The following is a 10,480-nucleotide window of genomic DNA, read 5'->3' as shown; positions in this document are numbered from 1 at the left end:
GTAGTCCTGAATATTACATCACTGAAGATAATTTTCATGGTAATGTTTTTAGAAAATAAGTCAAAGATCAGAAAGGAACAAAAATTACTAAAATATCCAGGTGCGGTGGCTCAGGCCTGTAATCCCAGCATTCTGGGAGGCTGAGGTGGGTGATTCGCTTGAGCTCACAAGTTGGAGACTGAGCAAGAGAGAGACCCTGTCTGTGAAAACTAGCTAGGCATTGTGGTGGTTGCCTATAGTCTGAGCTTCTTGGGAGGCTGAGGCAAGAGGATCATTTGAGCCCAAGTATTTGAGGTTGCTGTGAGCTATGAAGCCATAGCACTCTACTGGGGGCAAGAAAGTGAGACTCTGTCTCAAAAAAAAAAGGAAAAAGCTAAAATAGAAATACATTTATCTATCCTAATTAATTAATGCAGACTTCTGTTTCTGGTTACAATAGAGTAATTTTGGAAGAACATTACTGCTACCAAGAGGAGCTAAAGATCAAAACAAGACAAAACAAGACAAAATAAAAGTATTTAGGGCAATTGTAGGTGGTGAAGACTTGAATAGCCAAGATCACACAGTGGAGGAAACTGCATAGCAGTGGACCAGTAGATTATGAACAACATTTCCCCATAGAAACATATCAATCATTGACATGAGGCCAGAGAATAATTGACATACAGAGGACTTCCTCCAATGGGCAAGGTCAGAAGCATTCTTGGTTTTCACATTGGGAAAAGAGACAAAAGTGGACATTAGGCTTCTGTGTTAACCAGGACTTGAAAATTCCAAAGGATACGGTGGCCCAGAGAAGTAATTTAGGCTTTCCATTAAGACACTGGCCACATTCTTCCAGTGCACAGGGCAAGAGACCAATAATCTAAACAGAAAGTCACTGAATATTTGAGAAAAAAAAGTTTGCTACTTCCATAGTGTGTAGGAGTCAAATTTTGAGTTCAATATTTATGAAGGAGAAGAAGCTTAGTAAATGAGGTGAAAGCTATGTTAATTAGTAGGATGTAAGCACTCCAATTTGTACAAATAATCAACACATGGAATCCCACAAAGGAGTAAATGTATTCATGATCTAGACAAACTAGAAACTTTTATTATAACTGTGGAGATCTACACCATGAGAGCAGATTGATCTGAAAGCAGAGCCTAAAATACTATCACCCAGTTTTGATTTGGGGATAGTCCCACTTATCTATTTGTGTGTGTGTGTGTGTGTTGCTTATGCTTTTGGTGTCATATCTAAGAAAACATCGCCTTACCCAAGATCATGTAAATTTACTTCTGTGTTTTTCTTCTGACTGTTTTATGGTTTTAGTGCTTTAGTTTATTTCTATAATACAATTAGAGTTAAATTTTCACATGGTGAAAGATAAGAGTACAATTTCATTCTTTTGCATGTGCATATGCACTTTTCTCACATCGAAAAAGCTATTCTTTCTCCCATTGACTTGTTTGGCATTTGACAAAAATCTATTGACTATTTCTGGACTCTCCATTCTATTCTGTTGGTCTTTATGTCTGAGTACCACACTGTCTTGATTATTGTGGACAATTTGTAGTAAATTTTGAAGTAAAAAATTATGAGTATTCCAAATTTATTATTTTTCAGGATTATTTTGGCTATTTTGAGTTTACATATAAATTTTACGATCATCTTGTTAATTTCTATTAAGAAGCCAGCTAGGATTCTGATAGGGATTGCATTAAATCTGTAGATCAATTTGGGCAGCATTGCCATCTTAGTAGAGCACATCTTCCAATCTGTGAATGTGGGATGTGTTCCCATTTATTTAGATATTCTTTAATATATTTTAGCAATGTTTTATAGTTTTTAAAATTTTTTTTATTAAGTCATTTGAACACAGATCATGAATACATTTATGCCATTGTGGGATTCAATGTGTTGATTATTTGCACACATAGGAGTGCTCACATCCTACTAATTAACATATCCTTCACCTCATTTACCCCATTACAGTGTTAAGACATTTGTGTTTTACACCTGATAGATCCAACTTGTATTTGCAATATGCTCTATAGGTGTGGTCCCACCATTGACCCTCCCTCTATAGACTCACCCACCTCCCTTCCCCTTCCCTCCTTCATCCTGAGCTATAGTTGTGATTCATCTTTCATATGAAAGTGTGAGTGATTATAAATTGGTTTCATAGTAGTACTGAAACCATTTTTCCGTTCCTGAGATGAAGGCTATGTTAACCAGTTGGATGAAGTATTCCAAATTGTATATAGTAACAACTCACTGTACCCCATGATAGTATTAATGTACACAGGTATGACTTAATAAAAAAATTTAAAAATAAAAAAATGAGATACTTTACTGAGAAGAATATTTTCAGCTCCATCCATGTAAACATAAAAGAGGTAAAGTCTCCATGTTTTTTTAATTCTGCATAGTATTCCATGGTATACATATATCATCATCTATTAATCCATTCATGGGTCAGTGGGCACTTGGACTTCTTCCATGACTTGGCAATTATGAGTTAAGGTGCAATGAACAATGTGGTGCAAATATCTTTGTTGCCAAATGATTTTTGGTCTTTGGGATATACACCTGGAAGAGGAATTGCAGGATCAAATGGCAGGTCTACATTTAGACCCCTGAGTGTTCTCCAAACTTCCTTCCAAAAGGAATGTACTAGCTTGCATTTCCACCAGCAGTGAAGAAGTGTTCCCTTTTCTCCACATCCATGCCAACATCTGTAGTTTTGGGATTTTGTGATGTGGGCCACTCTTACTGGAGTTAGATGGTATCTCAAAGTGGTTTTTATTTGCATTTTTCTGATGATTAAAGATGATGAGCATTTTTTTCATGTGTCTGTAGACCATGTACCTGTTTTCTTTAGGGAGCTTCTGTTCATGTCTCTTGCCCACAATGAAATGGGATCACTTTTTTTTTTCTTATTATTAATAAGTTTGAATTCTCTGGTTATTAGACCTTTGTTGGAAATATAACCTGCAAAAGTCCTCTCCCATTCTGAAGGTTGTCTATTTGCTTTACCGTTTTTTGCAGAACAGAAGCTTTTTAATTTGATCGGATTCCAGTAATGTATTTTTGATGTTGCTTCAATTGTCTGGGGTATTCTCCTCATAAAGTATTCTCCCAGAACAATTTTTCAAGTGTTTCCCTGCACTCTCTCCTAGAATTTTTATAGTTTTATGTCTTAAGTTTAAGTCCTTTAGCCATTGAGAGTCAATTTTTGTTAGAGGAGAAAGGTGTGGGTCCAGTTTCAGTCTTCTACAGGTTGCCAGCCAGTTTACCCAGCACCATTTTTGTTAAATAGGGAATCTTTCCCCCAATTTATATTTTTGATAGGCTTATCAAAGATAAAATGACAATAAGTGTCTGAGTTTACCTCTTGGTCTTCAATTCTGTTCCACACATCTACCTCTGTTTTTGTGCCAGTATCATGCTGTTTTGATCACTATCGATTTATAGTATAGTCTGAAGTCTGAAAGCATGATTCCTCCCAATTTGTTTTATTTCTGAGTAATGTCTTGGCTACTTGAAGTTTTTTCTTTTTCCACAAAATGCAGTACTAAGTTTTCCAGATCTTTAAAATATGACAGCTCAGCGCCTGTGGCTCAAGTGGCTGGGGCGCCAGCCATGTACACCCAGGGTGGCGGGTTTGAATCCAGCCCAGGCCTGCCAAGCAATGGTGATGGCTGCAACCAAAAAAAAAAAAAAAACAAAAAAAAAAACCAGGCGTTGTGGTGGGCGCCTGTGGTCCCAGCTACTTGGGAGGCTGAGACAGGAGACTCGCTTGAGCCCAGGAGTGGGAGGTTGCTGTGAGCTGAGATGCCACGGTACTATACCCAGGGGGACAGCTTGAGGCTTCTGTCTCAAAAAAAAAAAATATGACAGAGGTGCTTTAATAGGGATCACATTAAATCTGTAGATTGCTTTAGGTAGTATAGACATTTTAACAATGTTGATTCTTCTCAGCCATGAGCATGGCATGTTTTTCCATTTTTTAACATCTTTAGCTATTTCTTTCCTCAGAGTTTCATAGTTCTCTTTAGAGAGATCTTTCACATCCTTAGTTAGATACACGCCCAGATATTTCATCTTCTTTGGCACTATTGTAAAGGGAATAGAGTCCTTGATTTTATTCCCCCTTGACTATTGTTGGTATATATAAAGGCTACAGATTTGTGAGTGTTAATTTTGTATTCTGAGATGTTGCCGTATTCCTTGATCACTTCCAGGAGTTTTGTAGTTGAGTCCCTGGGGTTTTCCAGATATACAATCATATCATCTGTGAAGAGTGACAGTTTGATCTCCTCTGGTCCTATTTGGATCCCCTTAATTACCTTCTCTTGCCTGATTGCAATGGCTAAGACTTCCATTACAATGTTAAAAAGCAATGAATACAATGGGTATCCTTGCCTGGTTCCTGATCTGAGTGGAAATGATTTCAATTTAACTCCATTCAAGACAATATTGACTGTGGGTTTGCTGTAGATGGCCTCTATCAGTTTAAGAAATGTTCCTTCTATACCAATTTTCTTAAGTGTTCTGATCAAGAAAGGATGCTGGATATTATCAAAAGCTTTTTCTGTATCAATTGAGGGAATCATATGGTCTTTGTTTTTTAAATTTGTTTATGTAATGTATTATATTTATGGGTTTACGTATATTGAACCATCCTTGGGACCCTGGGATGAAACCCACCTGATTATGATGTATAATTTGTTTGATGTATTGTCTGATTCTGTTTGCTAGGATCTTGTTGAATATTTTTGTATCAATATTCATTATAGATATTGGTCTATAATTTTCTATTCTTGTTGGGTCTTTTCCTGGTCTGGGAATTAAGGTGATATTTGCTTCATAGAATTATGAGTAAGTATTCCTTCTTTTTCTATGTTTTGGAAAAGGTTAAGTAATACAGGTACTAGTTCCTCTTTAATAGTTTGGTAGAATTCTGATGTGAAGCCCTCTGGTTCCAGGCTTTCCTTTCTGGGGAGATTTCTTATAGTTGATGCTAATTCAGAACTTGTTATAGGCTTGTTCAACATTTCCATTTCTTTCTGGCTAAGTCTAGGAAGGTGGCATGTTTCCAAATATTGATCTATTTCCTCCAGATTTTCATACTTCTGAGAATAGAGTTTTATATAATGTTCATTTAGGATTTGTTGAATTTCTCAGGATTCTGTTGTTATTTGGCCTTTATCATTTCTGATTGATGAACTTAGGGATTTTACTCTTCTACTTCTGGTTAGGTTAGCCAAAGTTTTATCTATTTTATCTATTTTATTGACCTTTTCAAAAAACCAACTTTTTGATTGATTGATCTGTTGTATGATTCTTTTTTTTTCAATTTCATTTAGTTCTGTTCTAATTTTGGTTATTTCTTTTCTTCTGGGTTTAGGGTTGGAATGTTCTTCCTTTTCCAGTTGCTTGAGATATCCCATTAAGTTGTTGACTTCCTCTCTTTTTTGTTCTTTTGAGGAAGGCTTGCAATGCTATAAATTTCCATGTTAGGACTGCCTTTGTGGTATTCCAGAGGTTCTGGTAATTCATTTCTTCCTTATCATTTTGTTCCAAATATTTAGTAATTTCCTTCTTAATCTCATCTATGACCCAGCTATCATTTTGCATGAGGTTATTTAGTTTCCATATTTTTGTATGAGACTGCAGATTCCTGTTGTTACTGAGTTCAACTTTTATTCCATGATGGTCTGAGAAAATATAAGGAATGATTTCTATTCTTTTAAATTTGCTGAGGTTCGATTGTGACCTAAGATGTAATCATTTTTAGAGGATGATCCATGGACTGATGAGAAGAATGTGTATTCAGTTTTGTTAGGATGAAATGTTCTGTAGCTGTCAAATCCAAATGTTGAATGGGTAAGTTTAAATCTAAAATTTCTTGCTTAGCTTCTTATTGGAGGATCTATCCAACACTGCCAAAGGAGTGTTAAAATCTCCAACTATTATGGTGCTGGAGGAAATCAAGTTACTCATGTCTGTTAGAGTCTCTCTTATAAATTGAAGTGCATTCTGGTTGGGTGCATAAATGTTAATAAATGTTGATAATTGAAATCTCATCATGTTGAGTGTTGCCACCTTAACAAATATGAAGTGATCATCCTTATCTTTTGTTTTGTTGGTTTAAAGCCTATTCTATCTGTAAACAAAATTACAACACCTTTTTTTTTTCTGATTTCTATTTGCCTGAATTATAGATGACTATCCCTTCACCCTGAGTCTATATTTATCTTTTAAGGTAAGATGAGATCACCCTGAGTCTATATTTTTTGCTTTGTTTTGTTTTTTTACAGTTTTTGGCCGAGGCTGGGTTTGAACCTGCCACCTCCAGCATATGGGACCAGCACCCTACCCTTTTGAGCCACAGGTACCACCCCCGAGTCTATATTTATCGTTTAAGGTAAGATGAGATTCCTGTATGCAGCAGATATATGGCTTGAGTTTTTGTTCCAGTTAGCCCACTTGTGCCTCCTTAGAGGACAATTTAAGCCATTCACATTGAGAATATTGATAAGGCTGGTAGTATTTTGGATATCGAGTTTTTTGAAAGTCCAGTGGACATTTTTAATCCTTTTGCCACTGGAAGTTGGAATTTGATCAAAAGTTTCTGAGTTTACTTTTGTGGTGGTGTATTTGTGCTGGTCATTATGGAGGATGGGTCTGAGAATATCCTGGAGAGCTGGTTTAGTTATGGCAAATTTCTTCAACATGTGCATGTCATTAAAGTATTGAATTTCTCCATTATAAATGAAACTCAGTTTAGTTGGATACAGGATCCTGGGCTGAAAGTTATTTTGTTTTAGGAGATTAAAAGCCAATGACCACCCTCTTCTAACTTGAAAGGTTTCAACAGAGAGATCTGCAGTCATTCTAATATTCTTCCCCTTGTAAGTTATGATTTTCTTACATCTGACTGCTTTCAGAATTTTCTCTTTCATATTACTTTGGTGAAGCTAATTATAATGTGTCTATGGGATGGTTTATTTGGGTTGAGTTGTGCTGGGGTTCTGAAACTGTCTGCTATCTGAATTTCAGAATCTCTTGGCATGTCTGGGAAGTTCTCCTTGATTATTTTGTGAAGTAGAGCATTTGTATCCTTCAAAACAACCTTGTTGCCTTCAGGAATTCCTATAAGGTGAACATTAGATCTCTTTGAATTATCTCAGAGCTCTCTGAGAGAATGATCTGTATTTGCTCTCCACTTCTCTTCCTTTTTGAGTGTTTGGGAGCATTCAGAAGCTTTGTATTCAATATCATAGATCCTTTCTTCTGCCTGCTCCATTCTGTTATTGAGGGATTCTACTATATTTCTCAGATCTTTGAGGGCTGCAAGTTCTTACCTCAGTGTGTCAAAATCTTTGGTGATTTTGTCTTTGAATTTGTTGAATTCTTGAGACATCTTTTGAATTACTCCTTGAAATTCTAATTCCATCCTTACCTCCATTCTGTTGATCTTATTTGCTATCCAAATTCTGAACTTGATTTCTGCCATCTCAGCCATTTGTTTATGAATGGAATCTTCTGGTGTGTCTGCCATATCATTCCTTGCAGGAGTTGATCTACTCTGATTATTCATGTTGCCAGAGTTTTTCTGCTGATTCTGCCTCATGATTATTTTTCACCAGTTGGCTAGATGGGCAGGCGAGGTGAAATTGGGCTGGGGGCTCCTGGAGTTGTGGTTAACTAGTCCTTTGTCAATGATCTGTGACTTTTCCCCCTACAGCTTTGCAAAGGACCTATGCAGTATTACAGTCTGAGGCTGAGGAGACCTACTTGGTGTGGCGGGGTTAGGTGGCTCTGTCTTGTATTTAGCTGATCCTTGTCCAATCTTAGTGAATAAGTGACTGGTTTGAAGTCTCAGCTGTGGAGAAATACAAGCAACTAAGACAACAACTGGAAGAGGAAAATTAACCCTTCCCATTACCACACAACCAGGATACCACCTGAGAGGGTCCCTGGGTCCAGGTTAGGAGCTCCAAACCAATTGACCCAGTCAGTACAAACTCTCAAGTGGGAGAGTTTGGAAGGTCTCCAGTAACTAGATGGCAGAGGTGTACTGGCTGCTCAGATTTATCTCACGCCAGGGCTCTGTGGAGTCAGAAAGGCCCGCCCAGTATCATAGTTGGACCAGGGGGCTGTGTCTCTTTCTCCACTTTGCTCCTCTTTTATGCCTAGTCACTGGTGACCCCACAGGGCTGAGGTCCTGCTCCCATCAATAAGCAGATGTGCAGGGGATTTGTGCCTGTTAGAGTCAAAGGAAGTCAATGCCTCTTGGCCTGGCCACTACCCTCTGCCACCAAGTGGCTGGGGGAGCTGAGGCCTGCCTGCCCTGGGTACTCAATAGCCAATGGGAAGCATTCCACCTGAACTCAGTCTAATCCTGAGGATAACAAGTCATCAAATGCTTTTCTCCCTCAGCCACCATCCCTTTGCCCCAGCCACTCTGTAGCACCAGTATCCCTATAGGGTGAGGTCTGGTTTCCTCTGGCAGTCCTGAGGTGTCTCTCCAAGATTAGACCCCAGTGGGATAGCTCTATGTTGCTGAATCTTTGTTGGAAGTGTCCCTGGAAGCTCCCAGGTGACTGCCATGGCAAGGGATTGGCTGTAGGAGCAGCTCTGGGAGTGTGGGGCACATGGACCCAGCAGCAGGGCAGGGCACATTTCACATGGTTCTTGCAGTGCAAGGCACCAGGTGACCTCAGCAAGGTGGATGCTCAGCCCACGGCTCTGGCAGGGCAGGGTGTGGTGAGACTCCAACAGGGCAGCGTGCAGGTGCTTGGCTCTGGTAGGGTGGAGCACAGGGTACGCAGCTCTGGCAGGGTGGAGGGTGGCCTCTGGCAGGGCAGGATGCATGGTACAGTGTCTCTAGCAGGGCAGGGCATGCAGAGAGTGGCTCTTATTGGGCAGAAAGCAGGGTTCCAGGCTCTGGCAGGGTGGTGTACAGGGCACCTGTCTTTGGCAGGGCTGAGTGGCTCTGGCAGGGAGGCTCTGGCAGGGAGAGGCATGGGACACTTGGTCTGGCAGGGCTGGGCGTGCTGCTCACAAGCCTTCTCCCACAGTCTCTGCAGGGTTAGATTTCTGGACCATTAGGCAAGGGGAGAAGGGTGGACTGGAAGTTCAGAATGGCAGGGAAAATGTTAGTTCAATTTTCCTGCCTGGCAGGAGAGTGCTCAGGGTCACAACAGGGTCCCTCTGGGGAAGTAGTCTCCACTTCCTGCAACTCTCTCCTGTGGGGTGAGATAAGATGTCCTTAGTTCACCGCTCGCCTGTAGAAAACCTGAAGATTGCTTTCTTGGAGTTGCAGCTTGCCTCAGCAGAGGTGACCTACCATTATCACTTTTCTCTCTTGGCTCAGGTCCCAGTCTTCAGCTTAATTGGGTACTTTCTGGTCATTTTCTTTCCCTCTGGATGGGAGTTTCTATTGAAGCTCTGGTGCCAGTCAGCCATCTTGCCCCTCCCCCCAGAGTCTTAGCTCAGGGATCTCAGCGAGGAGGTGGTGAGCAGGATACAGTGTATCTGTTTTATAATTTTCAATGTATTATACAAATCTTGCATTCATTTGCCTGTAGATGTCTGATTACTTCAACACAAGTTGGTTGAATTTATTCCTTGGCATTTAATTTTTTGGATGATTTTATAAATAAAATTGTTAATTTCCTTTTTGGATTATTCATTTCTGGGGTATAGAGACACAACTGATTTTGTGTGTTGATCATATCCCTGCAACTTTGCTATATTTGTTTATTAGCTCTAGAAGTTCTTTGTGGATTCTCTGCAGTTTTCCATATATAGGATCATGCCATCTGTGAATAGAGATAGTTTGACTTTTGTCCAATTTGTATGTCTTTTATGTATTTTTCTCAACTAATTTCTCTGGCTAGAATTTGCAGTGCAATGTTGAACAGCAATGGTGAAAACAGCCATTCTTGTCTTGCTCCTGACATAAAGCCTTCAGTCTTTCAGAAATTGAGTCTGTTAGCTGTGGGATTTTCATAAGTGCCCTTTATTATGTTAGGGAGTTCCCTTCTATTCCTAGTTTGCTGAGGATCTTTTTTTTTTTTTTTTTTTTTTAATCATGAAAGGGTGTTGGATTTCACTAAATGCTTTTTGACAGCAATTGAGATGGTCGTGTTTTTCCCCCTTTGTTCCATTACCGTGACATATTACATTGATTCATTTTTATGTATCAGGCTGCACTTGCATTCCTGGAATAAATCCCACTTGGTCGTGGCATAGAGTTCTTTTAATGTGCTGTTGGATTGAATTTAGTACTATTTTGTTGAAGATTTTTGTATCTTTGTTTATAAGAGATACTAGTCTGTAGCTTTATTTTCTTGTGATGTTTTGACTTTGGTATTCTCTAGTCTTAGAGGATAAGTATCCTCTTCTTTTCTATTTTTGGAAGAGTTTGAGATAGATTTTTTTGTCATTCCTCTTTCAATGTTTGGTGGAATTCACCAATAA

This window comes from Otolemur garnettii, unplaced genomic scaffold (assembly GCF_000181295.1).
Source record: "Otolemur garnettii isolate 467f Iridium unplaced genomic scaffold, OtoGar3 scaffold00146, whole genome shotgun sequence".
Classification (NCBI taxonomy): Eukaryota; Metazoa; Chordata; class Mammalia; order Primates; family Galagidae; genus Otolemur; species Otolemur garnettii.
The sequence above is the reverse complement of the archived record's forward strand: the minus strand, read 5'-3'. Positions refer to the sequence as shown.